The sequence below is a fragment of the Amblyomma maculatum genome, chromosome 1, assembly GCF_055883805.1.
Source record: "Amblyomma maculatum isolate TAMU_Amacu chromosome 1, ASM5588380v1, whole genome shotgun sequence".
NCBI classification, from domain to species: Eukaryota; Metazoa; Arthropoda; class Arachnida; order Ixodida; family Ixodidae; genus Amblyomma; species Amblyomma maculatum.
In genome coordinates this window covers 309,864,910-309,883,998 of record NC_139344.1, presented here as the reverse complement: position 1 = coordinate 309,883,998, position 19,089 = coordinate 309,864,910, and the positions used below count along the sequence as shown (strand labels likewise).

The window sequence follows — 19,089 nt, the reverse complement described above, 5'->3', positions numbered from 1 at the left end:
ACGCTTCTGCCCCCATTAGAGATTGTCTCAAACGTCCTTTATTTCATACGCGCTCATAATTTGCCTTTCTATTCCGTTTAAAAAGCCATACAAGGTGTATATAAAGTTATCCTTTTACTTTTAATAACAAGCTAAGAAACTACGGTAGGCTAACGGCTGCATAAATCAGCTTGCCTGTCGCCATAGTCTCATTAGCATAATTCGGGCACCTCGCCACTCGGCGAAATTATGGCGGCCAAACGTCAGCATTTTCGGTAATGGCGGCTCATCAGTTACGTCATGACGCGTCAATTTGACGTAACCTAAATATGCTTGCGTATCACGTGTTTCATGTGACATAGCTCCAGCCAATCAAATTTGAGCATCCGCTCCTTCCCAGTATGCCATTATTTTCATCACATTGGTTAATCGAGCGTAAGTGTTCTCCAAACCACCATCAATAACTTTGCTTCCACTCCAAAATCATTCGTATTTGTCATCCAGGCAACAAGAATAGCTCCGGTTGAAATCAATTTTCACGGCTACGTCATTTTGACGTAACCGCTAAAAGTGCTTGCCTCAACTGGTGGTTTCGCGCCACAAGTTTGAAGCACGTGACTCTTTTCAGAGCCAATCAGAAAGACAATATGGCGCCGCCAGGGGAAGGCACCTGCCGGTCGCCACCGCGCGATCTTGATAAGCTGCGCATGCGCGAAAAGAAAGAAGGTAGGCGAGGAGGATTTGTTTGTAATCTGGCGGATGTGACGTAACAAATTGCCTATTGTTGTTTTTTGCTTGCGTGTACTCTCGAACCCAGACGCTTTTTTTTTATCGCCGCCCTTTTTTTTTTTTTTTTTTTTCTTCCTTTAGTAGGTCGTGGGTACAAGCAAGCGGGAGGCTTGTTCGCGCCGCGTTGTTTCAAAATGACCGGACTGGAATGGATTCTGCAAATTAGATTGGGTGGCACGCATCCCTGCTGCTTTCTCCAAACTTTCGTGAGTACTGCGAAATACAGCGCAAAGCACGTGTTGCATTCCGTACTTGCCTCGCCAACCCATTGCACCGCTGCCCTCTCGTTACAAATTGTTTGGAATTTTTTTTCTGCATCGACGCTCTATTGTTTAGCGATCTCAATTATTTTTTTGTAATCTTGCTATGAGTCTATTTATCAGTGACTTCAAGTGAAGTGTAGAGGAACTAAGGAGCCCTTTTTCGTGCGCTTAAAAGTAGTCCCGGCGGCTCGCACGAAAGGGCTTTCCTTTTGTAGTTCATTTTCGAATACGCCTCCGTTTGGCCCCGGCTAGCCCTGTCCCAGCAAGAGCAACCATTTCTGTTTCCTTTCAGTATGTACCGAAATAATCTTGATGCACGGCGATTGTGAGATCTTGGCTTCGTCGCAGCTTCTGCTCATGGCCTCTCCCGATGGTATGCCTTGTGCCTCATGAAAAGGTGAGTAGCACTTGAGTGCACCCGCTTGTAAAAATATGTGCTGGCAAAAACCGGTTGCTCCACAAGGGTGCTGATATATGTAATCAAACTCACCTTATTTATGAAGATAGTCCACAGCATGACTTTGATGTGGCCAGGGCATGAATTTCGATCAGCACCGCCACAGCCAAAGCAATAAAAAGCGGGGGAGTATCGAAATTAATTGTGGCCCAACAGCGAAAAAAATACAGAGACCAAGAAATAAACGAAACGAGACACACGAATAGCGCTGAACTTACAGCTGATTTTTTTTTTATTGGGAAGAATCACATCATATATACGCACACAGAGAAACAGCGCACATGCGCAACGTCAACGACCTCAAGTTTTGGTAAAAAGAAAAAAAAAAAGCATTTAAAAGCACGAGTGCATCGGCCCACTGTGCAGCATATTCATTTCCCGAGGAGATAATGTGACAAAAGGCGTACTCACGCTCCCTTTACTTTTTCTGATGTGAAAAGCTTCTCTAGTGCACTGGTAAGAATGAACGAACAAAACATCACTGTCATCAAAAAATGACGTGCATTCGCACATGGATCAGTGCTTTGCTAGGTTAGCTTCTTTCTTTTTCAGCGAATTAGCGTGCTCCATGAGCCGCACTTTAATGCATTGCACAGTCTGGCCTATGTAGGTAAGGCCAGAGGGATTTGATATACTATGCCAGTCTTACAAGGAACATATCTATTTTCATGATTTATGTTGCACACATTTCTTCTGCCCCCTCGTGCATTCTTTGAACCGCGGCTCCCACTCTTTCTAGTTTGTTAGGAGAAGGAAACAGAACGTTTACATTATGCTTGCTTCCTACACTTTTAATTCGGTGCAACAGCGTGTGTACATATGGCATGACTACTACATACCTTTCTTCTTCCTTCCTCCGAACACCTTTCCCGCCCTCACATGCTTAAAACAATTTTAGCGTGCAGAGGACTTTGTCTGCATTCGAGACGAGAACTGAGTTCAGGAAACCAGCTTCCCTGCATTTGTCCGCCTGAGTTAAGAGACTGGACATCATTTTATGATGACAAGATTTCTTCACTGCCATGCCTAAGCATCCCGTAACAATACTACTTTTTACGAGCTTTGAATGAAAGGACCTGTAATTCAGAAGGGGCTTTTCACTCTTAGGTGAATACTGCCAACAGACATGGTGGGGTTGGAAAGACAACATTAAATCGAGAAATTGTAAGGCTGTTTCTTGGGGGACTTCATGCTTGAGCCTTAGTCCCGACCCATTACGTGCAAAAACATCAAGAACATTTGACACAAATTCAGGATTCACAGAGCTAGCTAGCACCAGAAAATCCTCCACGAAACGGAAAATGTGCATGCAACAACTGGCTAAATCATTCTCAACTTTCATATCAACCCTGCTTAGATAAATGTCGCTGAGGATGGGAGCTACCTTGGCACCTATGCACACACCAGATTTTTGCGTATAAAGTCGACCATCTCACTCAACAAACGTGTTACTCAGGTAGTAAGATAACATTTCCAAAAAGGATCCGGTTAAGGTTCCACACTCATTTTGGAACCAGCATTCATCATTGTCCTCCGTAATACATTGCTGAACATACTGGATGAGTGTGGAAGAGATTACACAAATCAACCACATCTACGCTAAAACCAGCACTGTATACCAAGCTCTCATTTTGGTGCAAATCAGCAACTGCCTCAGAATTAGGAACGAGAAATGGATCCTTTGCTCGAAGTGACGACAAATGTTTGCAAAGATAGTAGACACAACCAACTGCCATGAATTGCGGAATTCATACTTTCATTCATTATACTTTCTGTGTTGTAACAAAATCCTTCACATCTTACCTTTCCCAGGAGTGGGCATTTATTGCATTGTTCTGATTTCCAGGTCCTTCCCTGTCTTTGGTGCGTGTGCTGAAACAGGATCCTTTGGAGGCAACCTGGGGCTTTCTTCTGTGCTTTTGATTGTGCCTTAGTTTCCATCGGATAGCTGTGGCTGGTACGTGTGGGCAAAGGCGTTTCATATTTGCAGACCAGCATATATATGGTCTAGTGCTTGTCAAGGCAATTTTTTTTGGTACAAAGTGTGATGCTGCTGCAGTTCCACACAAAAAAAAAATGTTTTTACAATTTTTAGACAGCTTACCTTCAAGTTCTTCGATTTTGTAATGGTGTATATATGGTATGCTACCACTGTTTTTTTTTTTTTTTCCTGTCATGCTAATGCATCAAGGATAATGCTAGGCTGTTATGGCTAGCATGATCGGCTAAGGTAAAAGTGCTGGTTTCATTCCGCACCAACTGATACAGGTTGTGGGCTTGACCATCCTCAATTTCTTTTTAAAAAATCATAGCAAATTGTATTGCTATGAGGAATATTATCCCAGCTTGTTTTTGGCGAAAAAATATTTTCTGCCCGTGACCACCATCTTAAAGGAGTATAGACGCCAAATTTTGGTGGCATTTTTGTAAGACATTCCTGTATACGGATCGCCAAGTGGTTTTTGCCTACGACTGCTAAATAATTTTCAGTTCAATTTTCTTTTCTCCCTAATTTCGGTTTCAACAGCTGAGAAATGGCTGTGACATCACAATCAAGTCCAAGCCATGCACAGCATGAAAAAGCCGCAGTATAATCTCCAGCTCTTCAATTGTTGCGATTCCTGTTCTTGAGGCAGGCTGGCTTCAGCGTTGCAGTGAATTTAAACATCACAGGATATCACAATTTTTTTTCACCCGTCACGTCACCTAGACTTAACTTTGGCGTCACAGCCATCACACAGCTTTTGAAACCGAAACGGATGAGGAAAGAAATTCAATGATAAATTGTTTAGCGGTCATAGGTGGATATCACCTGGTGCTTTCTGTACAGTGATACCTTGCACATCATTACAGCTAATTAAACACGAACCCAAACATTAGGTGTCTATAGGTCTCCGCCATGTTTAAAACAAACAAAGCAATCAAAGTGGCGTGGCAGTCGTCTATGGCCCCAGAGCAGGCGGAAAGCACGGGAGCGGCACTGTGGTGCCACCCCACTGCTGTGGCCATACTTGCCAAGAGCGTGTTATTGTGATATGCAGGCACCTTTTTGGCAGATAAAATACCCACGCGCTGTGTGAGTACAAAAGCAATACTTGGAAAAACTTCACGTACACAGCATGCATCGCCTTGTCCTGCACACCGTACCAGACCAAGAGCGGGTTCAAAGCGCACGAGCGAAGTTGTTGCTGCCTTGAAAATGAGTAGCGTTGATTGATATCTATTTGCTATTTGCCCAGCACATTAGCCGCAGAATGCGTCGAGAATTGTAAAGCTTTGGGTGCATACAACAACTTTCAGTCGGGTAAGTGGAATGTGATTTTTCTCGCTCGTAAACAGCACACACAAACCAGGTAGGAAGTATTCCGCTCAAAACATCATTGCATTCTCGGATGATTCTTCATACCGAGCACCAAATGAGCGTTGTTGGTAAGCATGGCAACAGTAGCAAGGGCATTGTGCCTTGGCACCGTACAGGTTTGCTTATCCTTGCATTATTTCTTTAAATCACCACGCTGCATGCCTATCTGTTGAGTTCGTGAGAGGTTATTGGTGTCAGCGTTTATAATTTCTTCATGGGTATTCAAGCTTTTAGCTTGCATTACAAGCTGCAGCGTCCACATGCAGGTTCCGTAGTTAGGGCTACCCAGTTCAGTCCAGGCCGCCGTGACCACGTTTCTATGTAGGATAAACTCTGAATGCGACAGTGTGCCATGCAGTACGTAGTTGATGTAAAGATCCTCAAAATCTGAAACAGGGGCCCATATGTCACTCGGGACGCTCAACCCCACAACTCGCATTCAAAATTAGCTGCAGTGAATACCACTCAAACCCCTCGGTATAATAAAATTCATCTCCAATTGAGCAAATCAGTGGCTGTCAGCACACGCACATTTCATCACAAAATTTAAAATAATTTGAGGTGAACAAAGCTAATGTTAGCCATACAATATAACCACGGAGGAGTGCAATACTGATCGCATGCGCAGCAGCTCACTATGCACATAATACATACAACTAGAAAGTGAAAAAAAAATTTGCTTCAGGAATTGCTTACATTATAAACAGGTCTACGCATTAATATACTGGCTGCCTCGTCAACATTTTACGTGCACTCACAAAATACCATTACGCGTCATAAAGAAGGCCAAACTCGAGTTATTCATGGCCTTTGAGCCCATAACCGCTCTGGCGTAAAGGTGTCGGTATCCAGCCTTTGCGCCACACTGCGATGGCCCACTGTTTACGGCGACCTTCGCCCATAAGAAACCTGTGCAAGCTTACTAAACTTTGCGTTCTTTGCCTTCCAGCACATGCCACGGTGATGCAACTAGTCAGCATGGTGCTTTGTTTTCTATTTTTTCGGCTGCAGCAAACCATCGCACAATCACAATAGGCGAAAGCAACTGAAGCATCGTTTTTCCTACCACGCGAAAGTCTGTAATTACGACAGCGCCACCGCATCTTCATGACGTAGCCAGAGTGAAGGTGGTCTATACTCCTTTAAGCTTGCAAGTAATAGCAAAACCTAGTCACACAGATAAATTTGTAAAAAAAATTAACTTTTTGATGCATCACTATAAACAAAAATTTTCATATTAATAAAATGCATTGTTCTTTTGATGTGCAGGAAATAAACAAACTCTGCCTTATATTTGTTCAAATATAAATCATAAAATATGGTACAAAAAGCTGAAATTTTGAAATGTTTGTCAAATTTTATATTCTTATGGTCTAGGCACTAGACTAGAGTGCCTGGGTTCGAATCTGACTGCCGGCAGCTGCGTTTCGATGGATGCAAAGCGGAGAGGCATCTGTGTGCTGTGCGATGTCAATGCATGTTAAAGATCCCCAGGTGGTCAAAATTACTCCGTAGCCCTCCACTATGGGGCCTCTCTCTTTCCGCTTTCGCTCCCATCTTCCGTCCCTTGTAGCGTGATTCAGGTGTCCACGGGAAAACTTTTCCTTTCCTGTAAACCAATTATTACTATTATAGTACTCAATCTATTTCTCCAACTTTTTTAGAAGACAAAAAACCTATAAAAGAGATCAAACAACTTAAGCTGCACCTGCGAAAACATTATAAAAGAGATCAAACAATGTAAGGTGCACCTGCAAAAGTATTCTAAATCAGAGAAAATTACCTTATTGAGGTTTGAGGTTTATTCCTCCGTCAGTTATGTAATGAAGTGGCCCTATTAAAGATATGAAAAATACTAGTTTGCACAGAGCCATTCATTGCCATTTAATACTGAAAGTTAATTCAGGGTGCTTTTAAGTGAGAAAATAATTTCTCAAGTTGAGCCTTTGCAGGCAACCACGGTGTTGCTCTGTGCCTGCTCATCGCAGCAGCCCACTTTCTGCTGGCTGCGAACTAGCAGTCCACTGCTTGAGTGCAATGGTGCTTTAGGCCTGGGCACTGTCAGCTTTGGGCACTGTAAAGAAGAAGTTCTGATTAAGCGGACAGATAGCCGAGAAGGAGGAAGAGGAAGTGCTTTTGCGGACCAGCTGACTCAAAAGTTAAGCCACCACCGCTCCGGTTCTTCTCGCTACCAGTGCCCGCTACCAGTGCCTGGATCCCCACTTAACACTTGGTGGAGGTGCGGGGTAATATATATATATATATATATATATATATATATATATATATATATATATATATATATATATATATATATATATATATATATATTGCATGACACAGTACCATTCAATGGCATTTATTTTTTAGAGCTTAATCTAATTTGTGCTTTAGATGAAAAAAAAAAACATTTCCATTCAGCGATCGCTTTGAACCCTGGCGTTGCTCTGTGCTTGCTCTTCACTGCAATGGATGCTGGAGCTGACGTCAAGGAGACATGTAACAACACCTTGTGGGGGTTCTCACGGGACTCGGGCTCTGTGCTCAGAACGGAACGCCCCGCCGCTAGCTCTGACCACATCCGTGGCAGGGAAGAACGGAACACTGAGGCAGAGCCACCGGGCTGGGCTGTTTATTGGGTGTGCCCAATTTTTATCCTTGGTCATAGCAGCATCCGCGGGCTCTGGCGTCGCGGCGTCGTCTCCCCCCCCCCCGATGAGATGCTGTGCATCGATATTAGAGGGTAGGGGGAAGGAGGGGCCGCCCGGCACGCTACGCCAGGTCTCTCGCCCCTGCCCTCTCCGCCACTGCTTCAGGGGAAGGAAAGAGATGAGGTATCCCCGTGAGGCAGACAGAGCCGTGTCGTGCAAGCGTGGGTAATCTTAAATTCCCACACCCTCCTCCCTTAATCATGACCTCCACCTGGGTGCCGTTTTCCCCTTGGGAGTCGCACGGCTGGTCCTTCAGCAGGCCCATGTAATACAGGAATCAGGGCAGGGGTCAGGACTTAGGTCGGGACTGCTCCTGGTGCCGCTGCCAAAGTGAGGCAGGCCACCCTCTATGCCGAAAGGGCCCCGCATGCAGGCCGTACATCCGACTCGTTCTGTTGAAATCCCCGTCGCCGCAGTCACGAGGAAACATAAGGGGGCGAATTATCATGGCTCGCTTACCGGTCATGGGCCGCCAGTACGCCCGTGGTGCGCTGCTCGCCCACGGCTGCGCCGACTTCCCGTAGGTCGTAAATCGGCATCAGACTCCATCCCGATAGGAGCTCCATACTGTTTTTGTTGAATGCCAGTCTCTGTGCTCGACTTCAAACCGAATATGGCACCTGCATTTGATAGCCCTCCTCGCAGCTGCGGGCAAAGAACAGTCTTCTTTGCAGCTTTTTGATCCGCATCTCAAATTACTTTGCGGGGAATTCTGATCCTTCTGCTGTACTACAGCTTCATTTAAATTTTTCTTTGTGTCCGTGGCCTTCAGCAGATTCCTTTATTGTCGAAGCTGGTAGTGCCCAAGCCTAAAGCAGCATTGTATTGAAGCAGTGGAGTGCTGGTTCTGTGTATATTTGCAGCCGGCAGGAAGTGTCCTGCAGTGAAGAGCATGTAAGGAATTTACGGCGTTGCAGCGGAGCACCAGAACAAGAGGACCAGCGTGGCAGGCTTCTCGAACCGAGCAGCCTGTGCCGTGCTTGCTGGCTGTGAACGCCGATCTTAGCGCCTCCGCTTTACAGCGGCGCTGTGCACTACAGGGCCCCCCGACCAAACGGAGCGGCGAAATGTACTAGCCAACGGGGCAGGGATGAGGGTGCCTCAGCGGCAGGCATGTCGACAGATAAGCCAGCAACATCCGAGGGGAGCTCCTGGGGAGGTGTCTCCATATATTTGGGTTTAAGGCGATCCAGGGAGACTACCTTTCACGACCATCCAGCAGGATAGTCGCCGACTTTGTAGTCTTGTTGAGGACATGGTACGGGCCATCATAGGGGGGGCTAAGAGGCGCCTTTACAGTGTCTCGCCTTAGAAAAACATGCCTCGAGGACGCAAGATCTAGGTGCACAAAGATCTGACGGTCAGATGATAGATGTGGGACTGGGTTTAGGTGTTGAATGCAGTCCCAAAGGCGTTAAAGGTACTGCAGGGGCTGGGACGAGGAAGCCGAAGGAACGAACAAGTCTCCGAGATGACTTCGGCCACCAAACAGCCAAGGTCGCGACGAAAAACGGTGCGTAGGCCAAGAAACACCATAGGAAGGTGACCAGCCCAGTGCTTGCGATCTAGGCGAGCAATGAGGGCAGTCTTGAGCTGACGATGGAGCTTCTCAACCATGCCGTTAGCACAAGGATGGTATGCTGTGGTGCGGCAGTGTTTAGTGCCGAGCAGACTGCTAAGGGAAGTGAAGAGGATGCATTCAAACTGGCGGCCACGATCCGTGGTAACAGCCAAAGTGGGAAATCCATGCTGAAACGAAGGCTTTGGCAACTGTTTGCGCAGTAATGTCCAGAGTGGGCACTGCTTCGAGCTAACGAGTGAAGCGGTCAGTCATCATCAGAATGTGCCGGCAGCCATTAGATGGAGGTGGTGGTCCAACCAAGTCAAGGTGAACGTGGTCAAAGCAACAACCAGATGGCAGGAAAGACTGGGGAGGAGTCTTTGTATAGTGAGTCATTTTGACGGACTGGCAAGCAAAACACAAGCGGGCCCACTGGCGAACGTCTAATGTTTGGCCAGACGTACCGCTGGGTAATGAGGCACTATGTGGCTCTGATGCTGAGATGGCAGATGTCGTGAAGTGAATGGAAAATGGCAGGATGAAAGACCTCTGGGATGGATGGACGAGGTAGAGCCGATGACCCTAATCACAAAGAGCGCACTATTATTAACCCTTTCACTGCCAAGTTTTTTTTTTGTGACTGCTCCTCACTTCCTTCCAGGTTCTTTTTTCATCTGTGTTACTTTCACCTGATTCAGAATTCGGTTTGGTTTGGTCAGGAATTCAGGAACTGTTGATTCAGAATTCATCAACATTTTCTGAATTCTTTCATCTATCATAGCATGGATGAACCTGGCACACTGACTCGCCATGACTCGCTGCTGAAGCAACAAAGCGACGTGGTGATGATAATGATGCAGGTCTAAAAATACCTAATCTATTTGTAGTTTAATATGAAGGCCCCGCCTTCTAAAGAATGGGTCCGCGAGTCAGGGCCTCGCCCGACTACTAGTCACAAATTCACATGAATTCCATTTTGCTCCAAAATACCAATTGGTGAAATATCAGAGAGGCCTTCACCCTGCAGTGGGTATAGTCTGGCTGATGATGATGATAAAAATGCCAGTTTATTTCCGGGTCAGCAGAGAAGCACTTTGCAAAGATACAACACTGCACGCCACTGCAATGCGAAGCATGTGGTCGAGGCTCGTGACAGGACTATGCTTTGCTACAAAAGTAAGAGGCCAGTGCTTTTACATGGCAAGACAAAACATAGTGGGGTGTGAAGATGGCCTATGTGACATGGCAAAAGGGGCTCCGAGCAGTACAAAATACATTGCTCCTCGTCTGGCTGCAACTCAAGAAAAAAACCCAGCTCAGGAGGCATCGCTTCCGTCTTCATCCTGGTATTGCTCTGCTCCACAGTCCATTACATCAGGATGCTTCGGGCTGCTCGCCAACAGCTAACAACGTGATCGCTCCCCAAGCAGGGCTCCCGCCAGACTCCCCCGATTCTTCCATTCTGTCCCTTCATCTACACTTTCTGCCGCGTCAAGCACAAGTCTCGCGCCGCGGTAACCTTTGCACATGCACAGTTCAGCTGCCCCTCCACGTGCTCAGACAGAGAGAAAAGAGCACGTGCAGTTTAATTAAAAGACGAATTGAGGCGTTGGAGCCGCACATATATTTACGCTAAATGTTTTATGAATTTGTGAAGCCTCTTCGTAGACAATACGACTTGTCAGCAATATTTCTTTTTAGTGGCAGGGAGTTACGAGTATACTCAAGAGGAGAGATGAAATGCTGGTGTCACCGTTGGTGACAGATTTCTCAAGTGAAATGTATATGTCAGTATTGATTTTGCGAGTGCAGATCCCAAAAGTTATACTGCTCGGCCATTAATTTCAAAGTGGCGGCAAACTGGCCATTTTAATGAGGTCATTGCAAGTCTGGTTCAACTGGTGGGAAGATTTTTTTTTAATTCACTTTTTTATGTGCTAAAGGAGCCCTTTGTTGCCATACGGTTTTTCTTTGTCCATAGCTCATCATCATTATCATCGTTAGCTGCAGAATGAAGGCTTCTCTCATAATCCTTCAGTTAACCCGGTCTTGTGCTAGCTGCACCCACTTGACCCCTGAAAACTTACTAACCTCGTCCACCCACCTGACTTTCTGCCGCCCCCTGCCACGCTTGCCTTCACTTGGAATTCAATTTGTTGCTCTTAGCGACCATCGGTTATCCTCTCTTCGCAATACATGTCCTGCTTGTGACCATTTCTTCTTGATTTCGACTAGAATGCCATTATTTAGAGTTGATTTCTTGGACCCACTCTGCATACTTCCTATCTCTAGACTACACTTACCATTTTCCATTCCTCAGCTCTATGCATCTACTTCAACTTAAGTATAACCCCTTTAATTAGCCTTCACATTTGAGCCCCATAGATAAGTACTCGTAAGATGCAACTGTTGTTTACCGTTTTCCTGAGGTATACCGGTAAGCTGCTAGTCATGGCCTGCAAGAACTTGCCAAATGCGCTCCATCCTAGACTTGTTCTACAGGTTTTCCTTCTGAATTTAATCCTAGTGCCAGCGGAAATAATGTGAGCGCCAACTGATACAATCTGCGCACCGTGTAATTTAATTTTAGTGCCAAGCATTTAATAAAAGCAGCAGTTTATTTAATCCGAACACCAACTCGAATGATGACAGCGCCAAACAATTGAATCAGACTGCCAACGCAGATAATACAAGCGCCAGTGGATTTAATTCATATGTGGAAAATAAATGCGGTAGAGGGCTCTAAAGCACGAAGCATGAATTCCAGAAATAAATCGAAATTGAGATCACTTCGCAGACCATGCGACGCTTAAGCGTCACATCTGCATGCACTATTTTGCTTTGTTCTTGTATCTTGCAAAAACCAAGAACCACGCACAGCTGAAAAACTGCAGTTTATGACACGCCTCTTGCAGCTTTTAGTTTAGACGCATGACAAGTGAATAAATATGACTGTCATCTTCTAATTGGCTGGTTAAGCACTGCTTATTATGGGTTGTCATATGCACTGAATCTGCATGCTGATGGCATTTCGGCCTTCACACAACAGCCTGCTGTTTTTGTGAAATGGCAACCGGTGCAGAAATGTATTTGTGTTTCTAATAATGATTCAACACCACTAGCAGAAAAGAAGGATTAGTGTAAAGCAGAGTTGGTTCAGGCGAGAAGACATGGAGCCAGAGAAACATATCTCATTTTGCCGCTTTCTCAATTTTACACGGCCACTACCACGGAAAGAGAGAGCGCGTGCCGTTGCATTCAGTCTGGCTCCGACATGGCAAAGTGGCTGAAACTATGTACAGCAGAGCTTTTAACCCAAACAGCAGTGCTTAATTTGCCTGGGCTGTAATTGTAGCAGCGTAGGAAACTACAGGCTTGTAAAAGCACAGAAGCGGCCGTCTTTAAAATGCAGTTTTATTTTCTGGGAGACATTAGGTTTAAAACACTTGCATCAAGGCAATGTTTGTCATAATACTGATGAAGGCTATCCTATACGTTGACACTTTGCTGATTCGGCGCATTGTCTGAAAGATGATCTCAATTTTGATTTATTTCTGGAATTCATGTTTCGTGCTTTGGAGCCCTCTATTGCATTCATTTTCCACATATGGATTAAATTGGTTGGCACACGGATTAAATTTGCCGGCACTTGTATTAATTGCTTTGGCACTCAAATTAAATTAGTTGGCGCTGGCATTATTTGAGCTCGCGCTTGAAATAGATATGCTGGCGCTTTAATTAAATGCTTGGCACTCGAATTAAATTACATGGCACGCAGATTATATCAGTCAGCGCTCAGATTATTTGCACTAGCACTAGGATTAAATACGGGGGGAAAAACCTGTAGTTATCGCTCTTTCATGGTCCGGATCTGCGGTTGCTACCTGTCCTAAGCAGACACATTTGCCAACAACATCCAGAGCTTTGTTACCTGCAGGGTGGAAGTACTGCTCCATTCACTCCGTTTGCTTTATTCTGCTCCAAACTGCTTTGCCTGCGCCATCCTGCCCCAAAACACAATATTGTTCCAAAACTCCAAAACTTGATGTTTTGCCATGATGTTTTGATGCCTTGGTATTTTGCCATAAAATTTAGCGAAACATGATTTTTGCTTAACATTAATTGTATTGGGCCATTAATTGCGCCAGGTACAAGAAATGCGGTTCGATGCAATTTGGTTAGGTGACTGTGAGAAGTGCAGCAGGGCAGTGGCATGTTGTGCTATAGACCTTTTCACGAGCCTCGGCGAAACCGGTTTGACTGGGCTGTGGGGCGGCTTTGGGAGAGATAATTCTCAACTTTTCTTATGCTAGCAGCACAGCCCAGTATTCAATATGGCAGCGCCCACGACCACTTTTCGAAAAGGTCTATAGACCAGAACAAGGAGGGTAAATTGAACACTGCCATTTTGAAAGCGTTCTAGCACCATCTATAGTTGCCGCAGCGAAACTATGCCTCTGGGTTGTCAAACGAGGCAGCCGTGGGTGTCTAGCTCTTGCGCTTTTATGTTTCTTTTTGAAGTTTTCACAACTGGTTGCTGATAAAATGGTCAAAAGTTAATTTCTGCCTCACAGCAAGACTATTCTTTACATCTTGCGAGGGCAGAGGCAAGTACAGTGTCCACAAGTGAAGTGAGTGGTTCCTATAAGCGCATGGTACCATTGCATGCAGGCTTGCTATGGCTGTGACTTTTCTGATTTGATTTGCACCCCCAAGTAATGTCCCATGTACCAGCAAAACCTTTGCAGTCTGCTATATGTTTTACCTTTGCGTGGTGACTGCAAAAAATCTGCCGCAGCCCACACCTCACAAAACAGACCACATGCCGCTACTGCGAGCGAATGCTTCTCATTGGTGATGATTCCCCGGTGTCTCTTTTGTTTTTTTTTCCTTTCCAGCAGGGTTGAAGAATGAATCAGCAGCACATCAACCAAACAGGAGATATCAAGGTCTTATTTTTGTGACTGGTTGGCGTTGCTTATCATGGCTGTTAAAAAAAAAAAAGGCACTTCCTTGCTGAAATGCAAACGGAGACATCAGGTTTACTAGCACTTGTGGCATGCCACCTGTTTGTGCGGTGCGGACTGCAACAAATTTTTGCAGACACCACGCGAGGGTAAGAAAAGTCACAACCGTAGTATTTTTCGCATAGAAAGGTACCATGCACTTAACCGAACCACTCGCTCCACTTGTGGACGCTGTGCTTGCCTCTGCCATTGCGAGATGTGTAGAACAGCCTTTCCATGAGGCAGAAATGCAATTTTGACGATTTTGTGAGCAGCAAGTTGTGAAAACTTCAAAGAAACGTAAAGGCGTAAGCGCTATGAATAGCCATGGCCACCTCGTTTGGTAGTGCAGAGCAGTCATTTCGCTGCAGCACCTCTAGGTAGCCTTATAGCGCCCTCAATATGGCAGCGATCAATTTACCCTCCGTATTCTGGTCTATAAGGGTCGTCATAGTTTAAACGATGGCAGCACACTAGTGGTGGAGGTACAATGCACCTTGGCTGGGCCTAGCTAACACATATAAAATTTTAATAAACTAGAAAAGCGAGCATAAGAAATATTTTGATCTCAAGTTATTCTAAAACGAGTCACAAACGACTGGGAGGAATTAATTGCGAGAAAAATGTTTTGTGCACATGACAGCAACTTCTCCCAGCCTTTTGAATCGCCGGTGGTGAGAGAAGTGAGGGCAAGGAGCAAAGCAATTGCCACAGACTACCACGAGCTGTTGAGGAAACTTTTCTGGTTACAAAGAACTACACGAGTTGTTCCAACAGTTCTGCTGTGAAAATGAGTGTGTACTTCACTATAGAATCGTTAACAACAAACCTGTCCAGTCTACATCAGACAAAAGCATACTTGAAGCATTATGGGGGTGATGCCAGGACGGTGTTAATTGCAAGAAATGCTTTCAAGAGTGTTGGAAAGGCATAGAAAGCCTGTTGCTGACGTGTAGCCCCAGTGTTATTTAAAAGAAAACATGAGTCACTGGGAGACAACCATGAAGTAAAGAAACTTAAGGAAGAAAAGGCTACCCTTCAGTGCCATCTATCCTTCCTGAAGGTACTACTGAGCAGTGCCCAGGAATTTATCAGCACAGCTGCGGAATCAAAAAGTGGCGATGTGCAGCTTGTTTATTTTAATTCCAAGGTAGTGGTGGTGCTTGAGCGTGGACATGTCTAAAGCTGTCAAGTCAGAATGGGCAAAAGCTTTGTCAGCTGTGTTACTTTAAACATCTTTACATGTTGAGATATGCGTGCATAGGTAGTACAGCATTGAATCTTGAATAAAAAGTGATCAAATTGGATTTTTTTGTATATCAGAAAAAAAATTGTAGTTATTAAAAGTGCTTGACCCTAGAAACATGTTCCAAAGCATAATTCGAGTGCTTCAAAACACTCGTTTTACTGCTCCAAAGTGGCATTACCACTGCTCCCTGAGCTGTTCCAAAATGCTCGTGCCTGCTTCCACCCGTGTACCTATTAAGGTGAAAGCCTTCAACGGCTCATACTGTTGCCGTTTGTTCGTCCGGTCAGACAAAGCTATCAATCCTATGACATCATCACCCAAAACCGAAAGTAACGTCATCAGGAAAATGAACTTCAGTAGAGTAAGTTGTTGGGCTAGTTGGTATTCTATATTTAAGGACATAGTTTTCAGCGCAAAGGCACGTGGCCAAAGAAAAAAAAAAAAAAAAAGGAAGACTATAGGGACAAACACTGCGCTGTGTTCAGCCCTATAGTCTTCCTTCTTCTTCTTTCCTTTGGCCGCATGCCTTTGCGCGGAAAACTTCGTCCTTAAATCTAGAAAAATGAAAGTCCGATCTCCACCGGGAATCGAACCTCCATCCCTCGGATCCCCTGCCGAGCGCTTTAACCTACTGCGCCATGCCCGGAATCGTGAAACACATCATAATTCTTCTTGTCTACAGTGAGGATGATAGTAGCGATAACAATAATGCTGCAATTAGTGATAATGACAGTGATGGAATTAACAATGACGATGCAATTAGTTGGTAATGATAATGAGAGCAAATGTGATGCACCTTGTGCACCAACAACACTCAGGCTGTCGCATTTCTGCAGTGTAGATTCCACAGTGCTCTCGGAATTTTTGTAAACTGCTGCTCTTATCCGAGGCTATTGACCATTACCGTAGGCTTCCACATATTAATTTTTAGGCCTATGTTTTTGCTTTGCTTGCCTAGGTCATTAAGCATTCTTTGTAATTTGTCCACTGAGTTAATTAACAAGGCAAGTATTAAATCAGCCCTTATTCATAATTGTTCCCGCTCCAGGTTTCTGAATACTTCCTCTAAGCAAGTGGCAAATAGTACTGGGGAGATCGTGTCTGCTTGCCTAGTGCCTTTCCTTATGGGAATTTTATTACTTTCTTTATGGAGGACTATAGTTGCTATTCGGCCACTATTGATATCTTCCAATACTTTCACATACGGCTCATATACACCCTTAGGCAATGACTGCTGACGTTTCGACTGAGTCAAATGCTTATTCTAATCAACGAATGCTATTTATAAAGGCTGGTTATATCCCGAACATCCTTCTATCACCTCGTTGATATTTTTCTTCCCCGGTGACTGTGAGACTTCGCCCCTGGACCGCAAGGCCGCAAAATGTTTTTGAAAAGAGTAACTAATAACGCAGTTACAGCCACCGCAATCACCCGATTCTATCCTGCCTCTCTCCTTCCGTTCCCTCGCAAAGGTTTTTCACTCTCCTGCCCGAGGTCGTCTAGCCTCCGCAATACAAATTCCCCTTCCTCCTCCGCGTTTGGCGGAAGGTGGGGCGTGGCTCTCCGCGAGCGCAAAAAAAAAAAAACGGTCGAGGGAGCGCGCGCTGCTGGATTCAGTCTGGCCGTGGCGAGGGAAAAGCGCGCTGCGAGCGGTAGACACCCATCCTTCTCCCGTCAGTCAGCTAGACGGACCAATGGACGTCGTTCCCGATACGTACGTCATTATCGGCGCCCGTCGGGCCAGCGCAGGGAGCGGTGAAGCTGGCTTCTCAAAGGAGAGCATGAGGGAGCTTTGAATTGTATTTTCGATGCTTTGCGGCGCGCGTGTCGCTGTAGATATTTGCACAGACTATCTCCGGTACCTGATCGAAACACTGGGCTCCTTTTCTTAAAAGGGCCTTCCCGGACAGTGGCCCTTTAAGCTGAGTATCTGTTCTGTTCAGAGATCCTGAATTGGTGCACCGTCCCTCATGTGGCAAACCTTATTCGTTCCCTCCCAAGTGTAGCTTGCTGCCGGGCTAGTTGATGATTCATGAAGTCAAGAATTTAGCGCAAAAATAAAGAGTGGACGAAGAAGGACATATAAAATGATTGACCAGCACTAGTCAATCGCCTTATGTGTTCTTCTTCGTCCATTGTTCTTTATTTTTGTGCTACATTCTTGACTTCGTGTAGCAAGGGGCAGCAGAAAATTAAGTGTGCGAATGAGATGAAGTTTTCAAGGATTAGGTCGCCACAGCTGGCTAAACATTAAGATAGGTATGTAGGGACCTTGATGTCGATAGTGGGACCCGGCCATTTTCAATGGGTTCAATGACCAAGATACATAGGATTGGCTTACCTCTTACAAGCGGTTAAGCGTCCACAACCAGGGAGACGACGCTGTGAAGCTGAACGACATGGTGTTTTACGTGAAAGGCATTGCCAGTTTGTAGAGCAGAAACCGCAAAGCAAACTTCACCACCTAGTCTGCTTTTAAACGCGCCTTTTCTTAGATCTTTGGCTGCCCTTGCATACAAAAGCTGTGTTCCAAACAGTACTTGTGAGCCTAAACCCAGCTGCAAGGATCCTTCACCAGTTATACTGAAGACATTGTGAACCTGTGTACACATCTAGAAGTCTCCAGCCAGAGATGGATCAGATAAAGCACATTCTCAAAAACATTGAGGCTGACGCAGTTGTCCTAAACCCTATCACTGTTGCCAATATATTCATGCTTTGCCAGGAGCAAAGCAGCGCATTCTGGTTCAGCCACCTTCTGTGCACTTTGAATCACTTTCCAGCTTAGTTCCGTCAGCAGCTTGCTGCTGGACCAGTTTAAAGACTGCGATTGGGGAGGTGATATAACAGCTACTCCTAATTGAGGACATTTGGGGATCTCCATCTAGCCTGGCCATGACCCTTCAGGCTGATTTGAGAGCAAGTGACTGAAGTGCTGCCATTCATTCATCTGCAGGTTCCTGCTGCAATAACGCTCATGTATGGCAACGTCAGATCTGGTCAGACATGTTTATCCCGTTCCGCCTTCCACTGTAGCCTGCCACCTTCATTCCTACGTAACTGTCCCCTCTTTGTGTGGACTCCTGGCGCATATATGACAACCTTCTTATTTGTTATGCGTGCAGAGTTTCTGGTCACATTGTGCGTCATTGTCGCCACCTGCAGATGTGCCTGACTTTATGCGCCTCCTGAGCCCCGGCCACGTCTGTCCTGCAGACAACTTTGACACCTCCACTCACCACCTGCCTACTCGCCTCCATCCTCATAATGCCACTCGGTTTCTTTGCTGCATCTCTGCCCCAGGAAAACTAGTTACTGCCTGAGGCAAGAACTGCGAATACGTCAACAAATGTAGGGCCGTTCCTTGTTGATACTGGTGCTACTGTATCTGTGATGTGTAGGAAACTGCACTTGCTAATAAAAGTGTGGACAACATTATCTGATCTTTCGCTTCTCACATCGTAATGCGCAGTGTCTTTCGCCTTTGACTGCCTGCACGGCCAGGGCCACCATTCACAGCTCATTATGTACCATAGAATTTGTTCTCACGTCGTGCTGCTGTGACACCATTTCAGGTTTTGGCTTTCTCTCTGACCATGGCACCATCATCATCATCATCTGCGTTAATGCCTAATTAGAACTTCTCCCATGCAGTTTGATGATTTGTCTCCCACTTTGAGCAAACTGGCTGTGGCTGCCGACATTGAGCT

General features: G+C 45.4%; 1 long non-coding RNA gene across 2 annotated transcripts; it reads left to right on the top strand.

Moving 5' to 3' along the window:
- The first annotated feature begins 859 nt into the window (after positions 1-859).
- LOC146207056 (uncharacterized) lies at positions 860-18,885 on the top strand. 2 transcript variants are annotated; one of them, XR_014705180.1, is made up of 4 exons: positions 860-974; positions 1,324-1,428; positions 3,335-3,445; positions 18,505-18,885. It is a non-coding gene; the product is annotated as an uncharacterized LOC146207056 (long non-coding RNA). The 2 variants fall into 2 exon arrangements; XR_014705148.1 differs by having other exon boundaries at positions 18,545-18,881.
- The last annotated feature ends 204 nt before the right edge of the window (positions 18,886-19,089 follow it).